At 39.2% G+C, this 16,705-nt stretch overlaps 1 protein-coding gene across 7 annotated transcripts in view; it reads right to left on the bottom strand.

The window, feature by feature from the left end:
- The window catches only part of NCOA2 (nuclear receptor coactivator 2), a 286,213-nt gene that overhangs the window by 202,107 nt on the left and 67,401 nt on the right, over positions 1-16,705 (bottom strand). The window contains exon 1 of one of the 7 annotated variants that reach the window (XM_025265273.3): positions 6,163-6,560. The exons of the other annotated variants lie outside the window; for them this stretch is intronic. The gene's annotated coding sequence lies outside the window, so the exon portion shown is untranslated. Of the gene's footprint in view, positions 1-6,162; positions 6,561-16,705 lie in introns of those variants that run through there. 7 annotated transcript variants of the gene reach the window in all.

Below are 16,705 nucleotides of genomic sequence, written 5' to 3'. Positions count from 1 at the left end.
GTTTCACAGATGACTTTTCCATGGACAGGGGGTGGGGTAGGGGGGTGGTGTTTGATGGGGTATGATTTGGGGATGATTCAAGTACATTACATTTACTGGGCACTTTATTTCTATTACTACTACATCAACTCCACTGCAGATCATCAGACCTTAGACCCCAGAGGTTGGGGACCCCTGATATAGATCATATTGAGTTTTTAAGAGTGTAAATAAGAAAACATCTGTAAAGCACATATGGAAGTGTTTGGGAATAGCAGGCACCTAATACAACTAAGATCATGGCATCTGGTCCCATCACTTCATGGGAAATAGGTGGGGAAACAGTGAAAACAGTGTCAGACTTTATTTTGGGGGGCTCCAAAATCACTGCAGATGGTGACTGCAGCCATGAAATTAAAAGACGCTTACTCCTTGGAAGGAAAGTTATGACCAACCTAGATAGCATATTGAAAAGCAGAGACATCACTTTGCCAACAAAGGTCCATCTAGTCAAGGCTATGGTTTTTCCAGTGGTCATGTATGGATGTAAGAGTTGGACTGTGAAGAAAGCTGAGCCCCAAAGAATTGATGCTTTTGAACTGTGGTGTTGGAGAAGACTCTTGAGAGTCCCTTGGACTGCAAGGAGATCCAACCAGTCCATTCTAAAGGAGATCAGTCCTGGGTGTTCTTTGGAAGGACTGATGCTAAAGCTGAAACTCCAGTACTTTGGCCACCTCATGCAAAGAGTTGACTCATTGGAAAAGACCTGATGCTGGGAGGGATTGGGGGCAGGAGGAGAAGGGGACGACAGAGGATGAGATGGCTGGATGGCATCACCAACTCGATGGACATGAGTTTGAGTGAACTCTGGGAATTGGTGATGGACAGGGAGGCCTGGTGTGCTGCGATTCATGGGGTCACAGAGAGTCGGGCATGACTGAGCGACTGAACTGAACTGAACTGAATACAATAATTACTATAATTATTATTGAAGTTGCAGAAATCTATCAACTAATTTCTAGTAACAGCCACAAAAGTGAAATGTTCATGATCATCAGAAATACTTCCAAGAATTTGTTTTAAAGATGTTTGGTGCCACAAAGTCCAGATGGCATCTCTGTCATTAGGCTGCGTGGTAAGACTCTTCTATTGGGTACTTCCTTGATGTTAGTGAGAGAGGAGCAGGCGTTCCATCTCTATTTGAAACACTAGGACTGTCAACTACTGAGTCAGATTTAACTAATTCATAAACTACTCAGACCATGCTAAACACTTTGGGAGGCTGTGCCGAAATTTCTCAGCAGCTAGTCAGAGAGTATGGTGCGTAAGATCGTGTACTGGAAACTTGGCACACACACCAATGATCAACGTAATTCCTGCCCTCAAAGAGTTTACAATCTAAAAGAAATAAACCAAAGAGTAATTAAAGAAAAATGCAAGGGAGTATATTAATTCTTGGTATAAGAGTAGGCTAAAGATGGTTATGGAGAATGATTGGTGGACAACTGATGTTAATTAGAAAAGTTTGAGTCAGTCAGCTTTTATCAGCTTTAAAAACAAGAGAGAAAATAATGGATGACTAATAGATGAAAGGCAGCAATAAATATAAATTACAATTTGGACACGGAATGTAGCCAACAGTATGAAAGCGCATCAAAGTAGGATACCACATCAGTGATTACCACAGTGAAAAGCAAAGTCATCTGGAGAAGGAGAAAAACAAAAATCAGCAAACTGAGAAAGTTACTCTCAGGGCTGCTAATAGCCTAAACTGGAAATTTAATAAAATTTTAAAAGTATTTGCTATATTGATTCCTTTGCTAATCACTTAATCTAGGGGGAGAAAAATCATTGCCGAGGGATATTCAATTTACTACCAGGACCAAGTTTCTATAAACCAATGGATAAATCAAACTGCTGATTATATGGTTACAATGTCTAACTCAACTGTGCCTACCAAACTATCTTTAGATTTTCTGTCATTTGGTGTGACTTTCAAATTTTCTAAGAAAAGATCAAATAAATAAAACTAATCCTCCCCAAAGACCGAATTTTAAAGAATAATGTGTAAAGTGTTAGTTGCTCCGTAGTGTCCAATGCTTTGTGACCCCATGGACTATAGCCCACCAGGCTCCTCTTACCCTGGGATTCTCCAGACAAGAATACTGAAGTGGGTTGCCATGCCCTCCTCCAGGTGATCTTCCTGACCCAGGGATTGAACCCAGGTCTCCTGCATAGCAGGCAGATTGTTTTCTGTCTGAGCTACCCAGACAGAATATGTACACACAACTCTTCAAATATTACACAGCAAGTTAACAGTATCCCCAGAGCAATTTTGGTCTTCAGTGGGATGAACATGCTTCCACGGGCAATTCAAGGCCCCACTCCCCAGGGTTAAAGCCTCACTACCCCCAAGGTGGCCCTACGTTGTTTAGCTCCTAAGCTGTGTCTGACTCTTTGGCAACGACCTGGACTGTAGGCTGCCAGGCTCCTCTGCCCATGGGATTTCCCAAGCAAGACCACTGGAGTGGGTTGCCATTTCCTTCTCCAGGGGATCCACCCAGATTAGGGATCGATCCCACGTCTCCCGCATTGGCAAGAGGATTCTTTACAGCTGACTTACCAGGGAAGAAGCCCAACTGGCCCTATATACAACCCTAATTAACTCTACAACTTTTTTTTTTCTCCCTCTCCAAATCTGTCTTAATAAAGCATTCCAGTTTTCAAAACTGACATACATGCACCTGAGATACACATTCTTAAACAAAATATACCAAGTAAGCTCATGATGATTCCACCTTAAAATTCTCTATCTTCTCCATCTTATATTGATAAGTGTATCATCTTATATTGATAAGATATATTCTACCTAACTCTAAAAGGATATGCTGAGTTTTAATGTGCAGATTTGTTTTCAAAATCTAGTGCAAAATTTCCATTTCCTTGTTTTCTCTGAACTGGTCAAAGACCAGGTACTGGAGGGTACAAAAAAGTCGTATTAATATTATCCTTACCCTCACAGGATGCACTCAGTAGATAAACAATCTCTAAGACAAAATCAATACCCTTTCTCACTCATTCCAAGAAGAGCCTGCTATCCGAGGAACCTGCTCCGTAGAGATGCTAGAACAGGTCTTTTGTTTACAAACTTGGCCTCATAACTGGAGCAGCTCTTTCAGATGGTATCTGTTCATTCTCCCTTTAATGAAGCTATTATTCACACTGTTCTTCTTAGATTTTCCTTTTTAAGATCATATGATAAACCAATGTTCATTTTGGAAAACAGAAAAGTAGAAAAGAGAGGGAAATAACATTCACAACCATCCTACACCCTTGAGGTACCCTTTGTTAATAGTTTAGCTAATATTCTCATTTCGTTTCTTTCTTTCTGGTCCATATCTTTAAAGATGATTAAATATAATGTTCTACAACAACTCACTGCCATGCTGTTTTCCCTTACCATAATTGGTGCTATCATAAGAATATAATATCATTTACTTTTCTTCCCTGTTCAGCAGCACTGCTTCCATTGTTTCACTGCTTAGAAACTGTATGATGGAAGTCTGTGCACATACATCTTCATCTGGACGCATAAGTACTTCCTTGAAACAGAGTATCAAGAATGGCATTCCTATGTCTAAAGATAGGATCAACTGTAAGGCTTCTGATATATGAAGCCAAAGTAATAATCAGAAAATTCAAATTTATACCACAAGCCAAAGTGATTATCAGAAAATTCAAATTTATACCACAAACCAGTAGTTCATGAAAACACTCTTTAATCACAACCTAATTAACAAAGGGCAGGCTCTCACTCATTCATTCATTCCTTTTACTAATTTGATACACAGAAAGTGGCACCTCACTGCAATTTTCGTTTATATTTTTTATTTAAGAACATAATCTATTCTTCATAGAGGCTAAAATGAGACTTGGCTTTCTCCCAGGATTTTTGACATGGGTGGCCCATGAACTTGGTCTGGTCTTTCTGGCCAAAGATTAGTCACCTCTACCTCATCACCTCATAAATGGAGGCCATTACCACCAACATTCTAAGCAGTAAAGGCTGCTGTCCTTGGACACACCTACCCTCCTGGTGGCAGAAAGCTCAGATGGAGCCACCAGAAAACCAGGCTGAACTAGTTCTTAGCCTTCCATAACTAGCAAGACAAGCCAAGAACACTGGTAAAGGTTTCAGAGATTTCCTCAGAACCTTCAACTGTTCTGAATAATACTTTTCTTACTCTTCCTGGCACCTATGATACAGTTCACCGCAGTACTATTTCTGAGTTGCCCAGTACTTAGAACACAAACTGTGAGTCTGTGTATATTACGTACGTAAAGTACTTATGTTCTTTCTCTTCGTAATTACGTTACTACCAGATACACATCAGTCTCTGTAAATATGTAGATGAAGTACACATGCTCTTATCTTTATTTATCTAAGTTTTCCCACATACATGTGAAAGGATAAAGGCATTTCAGTGCTATTTGTCCAAACTAGTGAGGGCAATAAAATGAAAACAATCAAGGGCTTCTCTACTAGTGCAGTGGTTAAGAATCAGCCTACCAAAGCAGGGGACACAGGTTCAATCCCTGGTCAGGGAAGACCCCACGTGCTGTGGAGCAACTAAGCCCATGTGCCACAACTACTGAGCCTGTGCTCTAGAGCCACGAGCTGCAACTACTGAGCCCATGCACCCTAGAGCCTGTGCTTTAAGAGAATGCCTCACAATGGAGAAGCCTGTGTAGCGCAACTAGAGAGCAGCCCCCGCTCGCCACAGTGAGAGAGAGCCCAAGCAGCAGTGAAGACCAAGTGCAGCCAAATAAATAAATAAATCTTTTTAAAAAATTAATACAAATAAAGTAATGGAAAACCAACCCCTCCACTCTTCACATACAGAGAAGTGGGGTGGGGGAGGTTCAAGTGTTGTGATTCTAGAATGATACAGAGAACTCAAAGTAACTTGAAGGGCATGGCTCTTATAAAATTATCTGTAACATGGAAGGTTCAGATGAGGAAAACTGATAGCAAGTTTTCCATTTCTTATATTGCTTACATATAATGAATCATCAAGATTGCTGGCCACAGCCTGAGTGATCTGATACTGACAGTTTTAAGCCCAAATGTAGAGTAAACACATTGGTAGCTCAAAGCTATTTCCCAACAATCAGGCTCTTCCAGGTGCACCAAGGTGGACTAGAAGAGGTGACAAAATATTTAGTTCTCAATGGTTTTCAACTTTAAAATAAATTTATTGGTGGTAGCCCATAAACTCAACAGTGACTTACAAGTCAGAAATGGCCTGAGAGAGAGAGAGAGAGAGAGAGAGAGAGAGAGGCCTCAGCTACCTTCCTGGGGTTCTAATAAATAACTCATTCACTGGGTTTCTTTAGAGACGGCAGTCTTGTGTGGGACAATCAGTAACCAGTCCCGTCCTGAGAACTCTTTACCAGCAACTAATCCACATCGTTGCCTGTGCTTAAGTTTTTCTTGCTTAACTTCAAACATTTTGACACCTATTACAAGACTACAGATTTTCCAGAAGTTTGCTCAAGGATATTAATTCACTCTGCTTTGTGTTATCTCTTTCCACACAAGCACACATGAACAGTCTTCATATGAACAACAATCTTGCTGTCTGTTCATTTATATTTTGAATACTATCCTTGAGATAAATTGAGTAAAGTGTGCTTAGTAAAAGAAGATTCGGCAGAAAGCAAGACTCCCGTATGTCTCCTCTCTTCATAAACATAAACCGATCTTCCCCTGGTCCTTCAAAGATCCATTCAAATATTGTCCCAAGCTTAAGTACCAAACTGCCTGAAATGATTGTATTTCAAAGATATTTACTTTAAATATTCTTCAACCCATTCTCTGTATTTAAATAGAAAAAAAGGCATCAATGACAACACTAATTCAGTTAAAAGCCAACCAGTTAAACAAAAGCAGCAGTACAATCTGACAATATGATTGTTCACAACTAACCAAAACCCTCTAGCTAAAACAAGCCTACTATAGACAGAAATTTACCTGAATCTCCAAAGTCACTTTTAATCTTATTACAGAGAGCAATCATCCAGTAGATAATATGATTAAACACTGATGTATTAAAAGAGTCTAAAGAACAAAACGAAGATAGACAGACAGATAGGTTAGGTTTTTAAAGCTGCATTACGTACCAAGTGCTTCCAACAATCCCTGGTGCTTTGGGAGACAGCATTTTAATGAACCAACTTCATGCACGCCATAGGCTCAACCCACATTTCCTGATTTCTATGACAGAGATTGTCATTAACCTACCAAGATCACCAGGAATGCAGTAACAGTGTGGCCACACTTAAATAAACCTTTCATCTACTTGAGCAAAACAAAAATACTGTGAAACTGGAATGGCAGGTCATACAACTTAGCACTATTATACGTTGGTTTCAGATGAGACCGACTGACTAATCAGCATACCTGAGACTCATACAGGAAAGGCAAACACGTGTCACTTGCACAAACTTGGAAAAATAAGAACTAATCAATTCAAGTAATTTTTCATCAGAATAACTTACTGTAAGATTATGTAAGCCATCTACTGAATAAAAGCCTAGATAAACTCCTACAGATGCAAATCTAGATAAAGTCCTACAGATCATATGTAATTTCTATATTTTGATGCCAAAAAAAAAAAAAAAAAAAAAAGACCTAGATTTTTGAGTTATAAAGGTCTTTAACTGGGATTTTCCCAGTGGCCGATTGGTTAAGTTTCTGTGCTCTCAAAGTAGGGGGCACAGGTTCAATCCCTGGTGGGGAACTAAGATCCCACATGCCGAAGGGTGTGCCCAAAAGAAAATAAATAAAGATGCTTTTTAAAAAGGGTTTTTACTGAATTCGATAAGACAATTAGTAAGTCTGTGACATTTTTGGATACAAGCTTTCTTGTCCCCACCAAGTCTCCTTTGTAGACATGGTTTATAAACTTGATTTCTTCAAAAGTTCTTTACCATATTAAACTCCTTTAAAATTTCCCTTAAATAAAACTCTAAATGAAACAAGTGGTTTCTAGAAAATTTCAGTTCAGTTCAGTCGCTCAGTCGTGTCTGACTCTTTGCAACCCCATGGACTGCAGCACACCAGACCTCCATGTCCATCACCAACTCCAGAAGTTTACTCAAACTCAAGTCCATTGAGTCGGTGATGCCATCCAACCATCTCAACCTCTGTCGTCCCCTTGTCCTCCCACCTTCAATCTTTCCCAGCATCAGCGTCTTTTCAAATGCGTCAGTTCTTTGCATCAGGTGGCCCGAGTATTGGAGTTTCAGCTTTAGCGTCAGTCCTTCCACTGAATATTCAGGACTGATTTCCTTTAGGATGGACTGGTTGGACCTCCTTGCAGTCCAAGGGACTCTCAAGAGTCTTCTACAAAACCACAGTTCAAAAGCATCAATTCTTCGGCACTCAGCTTTCTTTATAAGTCCAAGTCTCACATCCATACACTTGTCTTTATTATAGAAAAACTGATCAGTGATTTAAAAAGTAATCAAGGCTTGCTTACAGAGACAGAAATTAGGGGAAGAATTAGTTGATCAGCAATATTCAAGAACATATACACAACCATTAATCTTTAAATATGAGTAAGAATATATATTTCACACTAAATACATTTTCATTCTAAAAGATAACTTTTAATTTTCATTTCCCTGATATCAAACTCCATATCCTACTAGATTAAATTAAAATTTAAAAGGAGAAAAGATTCATAAGACTAACAATGTTGAATGTGAAGCAAATAGAACCCCATATATTGCTGATGGGAATGAAAACTTATACAAATATTTGAAAAACTGATTGCCAGTTACTACTGCTGCTGCTGCTAAGTCACTTCAGTCGTGTCCGACTCTGTGCGACCCCATAGACGACAGCCCACCAGGCTCCCCCATCCCTGGGATTCTTCGGGCAAGAACACTGGAGTGGGTTGCCATTTCCTTCTCCAATGCATCAAAGTGCAAAGTGAAAGTGAAGTCGCTCAGTCGTGTTCGACTCTTAGCGACCCCATGGACTGCAGCCCACTAGGCTCCTCCATCCATGGGATTTTCCAGGCAAGAGTACCGGAGTGGGGTGCCATTGCATTTTTACTAAAGCTCAATTTATAATTTACCCAGGATTTCAATCTTAGGTATATAACCAAGAGAAGAGAGCATAAAACATGCATAAAACTAAAAATATGTAAGAGAATGTTCACAACAGCTTTATTCTTAAAAGCCAAAAATAGAAATGACCCAGATGGCCATCAATAAGACAAATACAAAAATGTTAATATATTCACATAATGGAACACTATATAGCAATGAAAAAGAAGAAATAAACACTACACTACAACGTGGATGAAACTTGCAGATGTAATTCTGGGCAAAAGAAGGCTGGTCCCAGAGAGTACATTTTATTTTTATAAAGTTCAAGACCAGGAAAAACTAATCAAGGAGGAATCAAGATCTGTGGGAATTGAGAAGACAACAGTGGTTATCTTTTTAAGGATATTGATGACAGCGTGCACAGAGTCTCCTGGGGTGCTAGAAATGTTCTCTGTATTGATCTGGGTAGTATTCACAAAGGTGTATACGTATTCACATATATGTTCAAACTCATCTGAGTCATATTCTGTCTTACTACTTACTTATTGGCTTCCTGACCTTTATAAGTTATTTAGCCCCTTTACACCTAACTGACTCGCAAAGAGTCAGACACAACTGAGCAATTAAACTGAACTGAAACCTAACTTTTTCCTTTATAGGATGGGGATACCTTTGATACAGGGTTGATCTTTAGATTATAAAGTATTCAAAAAATGGTAACTACTATTATTACCTGTTTTTTTATCTGTGTCAACAGAGGATCACAGTGAAAGGATTTTTGAAAACCAATAGTGAAAAGAAATAACCTACAGTCATGGGAAAAAACAGACACAAGTTTTCAAAATCTGGACAGATCTGATGCCACAATATAAAAGCAAAACCAATACTCTACAAAAATGCATGCACAGTCACAAGAAAAGAAGAAACTATGTATATGGAATCCTAAAAGGTATGAATACGTACAATATACTTAGGGAAGATTTCGGGTTGAAGTGGTTTAGATAAAATAAACGCAATTCTAACACCTAAGACTTGGTTACCTTCAGTTACTTGGAAAAGGCAATACAACGCAAATGAAAAAAATGATTTCTTATTAATTTAGTAATTTTCTCTCCCAAATAAAAACTTTCAATTAGCTAATTTGTTTTAAAGCCTCTCATACTCCCATTTACTCAACAACAGTTCAGCATAGGAAATAGTTCTAACACTAAGGAGGGATTTATTTAATCCCAAATTGCTCATAACAGCATAGCTCTTAATTAATAAAAAGCAAACTCCATGTTTAAATTACAATTTTAGCAAAGGTATATTAATATATTATTTCCTAGATTTTTTCTTTATAAAAATGGCCCAAATTATTACTTATAAAAGCTACAGCATAAAGCTTTCTTACAAAAACAAAACAAAATAGAATCCTAACTTGACCAATTCAACGCCAGAATGCTAAATTTAAAAACTTAAAATTACCTAACCTAATACAGTTCAGCACGTAAGTAACTGCAAAAGGTCATTACAATTTTCAAAACATTTACTACAGCTTACATGAGTCTTTGAATTTATTCTGATTCAAAATTCTAGCCTGCTCAAATGTAAAATGCTACTAAAAATGTTAAACTAATTTGAAAAACTACTATAACTGTATGAATTATATAGAGATGTTTTGCTTTTTACAGTTCTTTTCAGTTCACTAACAAAATTTATAGCTAAAAGTAACTGAGATAATCTTGCTTTAAGCTAATATGTCTGAAATTACTGCTATGTATTAATTTGTATCAACGTTTAAAAAGTCTAACACTTTGATGTTATTTTCATATCTACATTTTTTCCCCTGGCATCAAACTGCATACTAGCAGAGAAACCAAAGTAAAAATCAGGCTTTATCCATGTTCATTTTAAACTAAGCTTTCATTTTCATTTAAGCTTTATCTTTTTACATTTAAATTTTCTAAAACAAACCTCATCTTCCATAAGGCAGCAATCAAATATATTGTTTAACAAAATCATTAAGATGTTACAGTCCCAGCAAAGGCAGTAAGAAAAAAAATGCATTTTCACACGCAGAAGCAAGTTACAGTTCTAAACAATAAACCATGACTTACATCATGACATGAATAGAGATGCTGAAAAGGTTAGAATGAAAAATCCCCATGAGGTCAACAGGATTTACTTTTATATTCATGTTACATGAATACCTTTATTAGGGTTTGAAAAAACACCGCTTATGAAAAGCAATCACTGTGTGATAATGGATGCCATTTTAAGACTTGCAGATCAACTCTTCTACTAAAAACACAGGTAGACAGTAAACAGTAACCGGAATTCAAAGAGGTTGGGGATGAAGCCGACAAACTGCGTGGAGCTACAACTGCACAAAGTAAAGAGCCCCCAAATTTTCACTTCTCTAGGAATTCTTTTAAAAAGCTAGTCAAAAAAAAAAATTTTTTTTTTTTTTTTGGTTGTAAACACAACTACACTTGCATCTGAGCAGAGACTATGTGTGTTGAGCTTAAGCCTATTATGAATTTAAATGGCTAGGTTTGTAAGCGGGTTTAAAACTACACTCAATTATTAAAAGAAAACCACCTACACTAAAATCTGTTTCACAATACCACGACACACTACAATATGATTTAGTCTATTTCAAGAATGCTAGTCAGACTAAAACTTTTCCCCAGCGTATTCCTAGTTCTAGATATAAAGATGAGTCTTTTTTTCTGTGGAAGTTGATAGAAAATTCTACCAAAATCCCCTTTGACTGTTTTAGTCATAAGTTTTGTTGTTGATACTACTGTTTTCTGGGGAAGGTGATAAGTACTTAAAAAAAAAAAATGTGTTTTAAGGTATATGACAAGATATTTTGCTATTTGAATAGATTTTAACAGCAATGTAATGCTTCAATCAAACTAATTTTTTTTTCCATTTTAAAAAACTCACAAGTGATCGGTGCTTGCTTTGGTGTTCTGAGTACTCTAAGTCTATTTAATCTTTAAAGTTCAAATTCCAGGAGTCCATAGTTCAGAGAAACACAGGCTTTACAAAACCTGGGAAATGGTTGCTTAATACAGAGAGGAATACAAAGCACTGAAATCATCACATATTGGAGACAAGAAATACATTATTCTTCTCCACAGAGGGCAGTGCCTATATTTTAGTCATTACCTCGAGTCATCAAAGCAGGCCTGAAAGGTAAATATTATTACCTTCATTTTACAAAAAAATGGAAAAAACTGAGTCTAAATAACTTGCCTAAGGTCTCATTGCTAGTGGCAAAGCAAGGATTCAAACCTATGATTCCACATTCTCAATTCCATCTTCTTTCCACTCTATCTTTATCCACTACGATAGTTGGTAGACACATTTATCAAAGAGCTGGCAGGACCAGTCTTCGCCAGTTGTTTACAAGGCATGTTCAAAGACTGGACCTGCTTGTTAGCTGACGTCAGTGAATGAACGAAAAGACTCAAAAGGAAATGGAACAAAGTGAAGAATCGTCACAAGCGTGCCCTATTACGTCGATGCCTAACCCAGGGCGCATCCATCCCAGATCCCCCAGCTCTGTAATGCTATTGGGCACGAGGGTCTCTGGAAGCCTCGGGGAGCAGGAGTGAGGCAGTGAACTCGGCTCTGTCCTCAAGCACAGCAATCGTTTCCCTAATAACCTGCTCAGCTGGGCTCTCTTTCATACACTGCCAGGCAATGTGACTGTCCACTCTCAGCAATAATGTCAGTGCGTTTCTGAAAGGTCTGCAGTTCACGGGTGTGCCAAGGCACAGAGGTTTGAGAACCACGGGCCTGGGTACATCTGTGGACTCTGACAGTGAGCGTTGTCTGCCCATGTCAGCTGGGGAGGTCCTGAGAGCTACCAGCCTCCCATCAGCTTGCTCAGCCCAGCCATCTCACAACTTCACGCCCCTTTTCTGACCAAACTGGCACGTCTATTTTCTAAGCGTGAGCATGACTGGTCAGTTGTCCTGTCATGGAACAAACGCTCCGTACATAATACGCTCACCACTTGTGAATTTCACTTCCTCCTCTTCACCATTTCCTCTGCTTTGTGTCAATCTTCTCTTTGTTTCTGTTGCTACTACCCTCCTCAGCTCTTCCTAATTCCACCATTCAACAAACTTTTCACTAACTAGTTCCTCTCACTATAAAGTCCCTTCTATACTACTGCCTAACTGATCTTCAAGAGCATTTTCATGGAGGGAGATGGACTGGGAGTTTGGGATTAGCAGATGCAAGTTATTACATACAGAATGGAGAAGCAACAAGGTCTTACATAGCACAGGGAACTATATTCAATATCTTGTGATACTGATAAACCACATGGAAAAGAATATGATAAAGAATATATGTAAAAAAAAAACAAAAAAACCCAGATTTCATCATGTCAAACTCTTTCAATAGATCTCCACTGTGAATTAGATGTGTTCTTAACACCTCCACCTAACTTTTAATGCCTAATCTGTATCCTCCCTAATTATTTATCCAACCTAATTTCCTACTTCAGATGGACACCAAAGAACCAAATTGGCCTCTATAATTAAACAATCGGATCAAGCCTGCTTCCTACCCACACGTTCGTGTGCTTAACCTCTGAAGGTGTCAAACCACGTCATTCCCACATTAGAAACCTGCAACAGTTCCCTGCTGCTGATGGAAATTCAAACCTTTCAGTAAGACATAGATAACTCCCCACGATCTGGCCCTAAAACATCTCTGCCATCATCTTCTTCCTACAACTAACGTGCATCCTGTTCTCCAATGACACTGGGCTCTTCGCCTCTCCTGGCAGGGATCTCCCTGGCCTGGCCTGTATCCATCTGTGTCATGATACTCAACATGGATCCAGACCCCCGTCATCTCTATCTGGAACAGCCTCTCCATCTTTCAAAGTTCTGCTCCTGCTCGTGATCCTTGGATTTCACTTCTGAAAATTGGATCTCTTTATACAGCTTATGAGGCTCTGTCTTAAATTTCAGTTGTAATGGTCCACATGCTCTATCTTCTCTTTCAGAGCAGAAAGCTTTCCAGGACAGGGGGCTCTGGCTTGATCTTTACAACAATCCTAATACGTTAGAGCACAGGACCTTTCTTGAAATACTTGTTATAATAAGTACTGATAAACACAGTGTACATGGGTCCCTGGCAGAAAGCATCAAATATTCTACTTGGTAGATGTGATGAGAAATAAAATAAAGCAAAATAACAATAAATAAATAATCAAAAAGTCTCAACATTATCAGAAAGTCAAAACTTGTAAAAATGCAGACTTCTGCCAGCACTGTGGCACTGGAGCCATCAGCTATCTCTGGCCACATAAATAATGGTCATTTCCTCAGTCGCCTTGAACATGGTCCCCTCGTTCCTGTCTCCATAAGCTCTGCACATGCAAACCCTTCCCCATACCCCTGATTCCTTCCTTCAACGTCCACGATCAGCTTTTTCAGGACTGATGCAACACACTCACAGTCGTGCCATAATGTCTCTTCCCTGGAGAGTAGGGCTGAGCTCAGTACTCTCAACCATTCCAAGAGCCGGCTACTACCAGGAAGTGTCTGTCAATGAAAGCATTGCACAGCTGAACAGACTATACTAAATCTGAAAGGTCTGCTGTTGTCTTAATTACGGTAAAATACACATAACATAAAATTTACCATCTTAACCGTTTTTATGTGTACAATTCAGTAATGAGAAGGGCATTCACACTATTGCACAACCAATCTCCAGAATTCTTTACATCTTGCAAAACTGAAACTCTGTAGTCACAAAACAAAAACGCCCAGTTTCCATTCCTCACTACCCCCATTCCTGGTGATGAGCATTCCACTTTCTGTCTCGAAGAACTTACCCTAGGTACCTTATGGGAGTGGAATCACGCAGTATTTGCCTTACTGTGACTAGCTTATGTCACTCAACACACTGTTGAGAACAGTTTCATCTAACTTGTCAGCATTTGCTTCCTTTTTAAGGCTGAATAATATTCCATTGCAGCTAGAGATCACAGTTTATTTATCCACTCATTTCTCAATAGACACTGAATTGCTTCCACCTTTTGGGTATTACGAGTCATGTTGCTATGAATATAGGCGCACAACTTAAGGTTTATTTTATGAAAACTCGAGAGTCCCCCTGAGGGGGCTGTGTGAAAAGAAGAAAATGGTACCTTCAAAGGGGAAAAAAAAAAGTCACCTTACAAAGCAGCTGAAACTTCGAGACAACAAGTTCCCCTTAAGAATACCGATGGAGACAGGTCTGCGTGTATGATGATGCCACAAACCAGGAGCTGCTCACAAACTAGGGCTTGTTTGTGTGTGCTCAGTTGTGTTAGACCTGTTGAGACCTCATGGACTGCAGGCCGCCAGGCTCCTCTGTCTATGGAATTTTCCAGGCAAGAATATTGGAGTGGGTTGCCATTTCCTACTCCAGGGGATCTTCCTGACCCAGGGATCGAACCCTCATCCCTTGCATCTCCTGCGTTGGCACAAAACAAAAACGCCCTGTTTTTCTTTACCACTGTGCTGCTAACATAAACTCATTACAATTTTTTAACATGTGGTATGGACCAAATATTGACATGTTTAAGAGCAATCCTATGTGCATGTGTACACACACACATACATATGCACGCACGCGCCCCCAGCCTTGCTGAGAAGAATCCCTAATCACAAACAAGTCCCCATTATTGCTCATCTGGAGCGGGTTAGCAAAGTTGTCCTTGAGAAATGAAGCTCCTCTAAACACTGGCATTGGTGAGATTCGGTGTGGGGCTCACATTTTCCATCAAGCAACAGTACTGTCTCTCTGCTTTTTTCCTTATTCCCAGCTTCCACTGTAAACTTGGACACCGCTCTCACTCTTAGCCCCAGATCTCTAGAATAAGAGGGTAGACTTCCTTCTAGATCCAGGGAAGTTTCTACCCAAGGGCTGCTCCTGAAGCCAAATGAGGGCCACTCACAGTCAGATGCGATCACACTGCCTGCCTCCCAAGAGCTAGCCGAGTGAGATAGTGAGAACTCCAGCCAGCATGCCCTTTCCAGGGCTCCCTGTCTAGTCAGCAAGAGCATGGAAGGATCTGACAAGGGAAAGAATTCCAACTCAACTTTCCAGAAAGATCTTTCTGGACAGGAACAGGGGTACTGGTTAAGGGCACAAGTGGTGGGGCAGACACTGGAGGCAGACCGCTGAGACCCGCACACCGGCTGGGGTCTGACTCCTGCGTGCCATCGGCAATCAGAGGCGGCAATCGTGCCCACTTCAACCCAGGGATGCTATCAGGTTTTAAGCAAACTGAGTTAGTATTACTGAACAAGGCCTGTCCCGTGGTAATCACTATGCCAGCGTTTGTAAAATAAACAGTGTAAGTTCTATGAAAAAGATCAATACTACAAAGGAACAATGAAGTCCGGGTTTCCTTGGGGGCTCAGTGGTAAGGAATCAGTCTGCCAATGCAGGAGATGCAGGTTTGATCCCTGGGTCCAGAAGATCCCCTGCAGCAGGAAATGGAAATCCACTCCAGGATTCTTGCCTGAGAAAGCTCATGGACATAGGAGCCTGGTGGGCTACAGCCCATGGGTTGCAAAAGAGTCAGACACAACTTAGAGACTACAGCAACAACTATGAAGCCCAGGTACCTCAACCAATTGTTCAACGTGTACGATTCTTGGTACATACCTGCTAACCACAAATCAAAGTCTCCAACACCAAAAAGTCAGTAAAACTGATTGCAATGAAGCACACACGGGGGAAAAGTGTCATAACTGATTTATTACTAATGAAATGAATATTATTTAAGACAAGAACATAGATATTACTCATGAATGTTTCTATTTAGCATTTATAATATTACTTGCAAGTTTCATACTTGTTTAGTCATTTTTAAAAATTTATTTATTTTTAATTGAAGGATAGTTGCTTTACAATGTTGCGTTGGTTTCTGCCATACATCAATATGAATCGGGTATTATGGTCTTTTAATTAGCAAATTCTAACCTCTGGTAAGATAGAAGCCTGGGGAGTAAGCTACAAGATTTTCCACAATCCTGGCAGACACAGAGAGAGAACAAAAAGAAAGACCTTAGGCCAAATTTTCCAATATTCAAAGGCATTCCATTAAATATTAGTCAATACCATGTTGTCTCCTCTATGGATTTTGTACACATATTACATTTCAAGTATACAACAACTTTTAATTCCGTACAGATCTCTTTTTCTATGACAGTGACTTTCAAGGTACAATTGATGAAACCTCCCAGGAGTCTTTTCTCTCAAAAAAAAGAGTAAAGATTTTTTTGGAATGATGCTAAGATTTGAGGTATTCTTTTTTAAAGTTTGTTGTTATCTTAACCACTACAGAACTCAGTAATACACCTGATACTTCACATGAAACAATATCACACACAGAAGCAGTTATTCAACCAGCCAACTGTTTCTAAATGATTTGTCTGTTTTGACAAACTAATGACAGTTAAATTAAGTTCCTTGTAATTTTAAAATTCAAAATAATCTGAATTTTTAAAAAATTCACCACACTAATGCAGTCATTTTCTTCAAGACAGTGAAAATTAAAGCAAAACAAAACAGAAAACCCTCAGATAGTCCCTTA

Source organism: Bubalus bubalis, chromosome 15, assembly GCF_019923935.1.
Source record: "Bubalus bubalis isolate 160015118507 breed Murrah chromosome 15, NDDB_SH_1, whole genome shotgun sequence".
NCBI lineage: Eukaryota > Metazoa > Chordata > Mammalia > Artiodactyla > Bovidae > Bubalus > Bubalus bubalis.
Note: the sequence above shows the minus strand (reverse complement) of the source record. Positions and strands in the feature narration are given on the sequence as shown.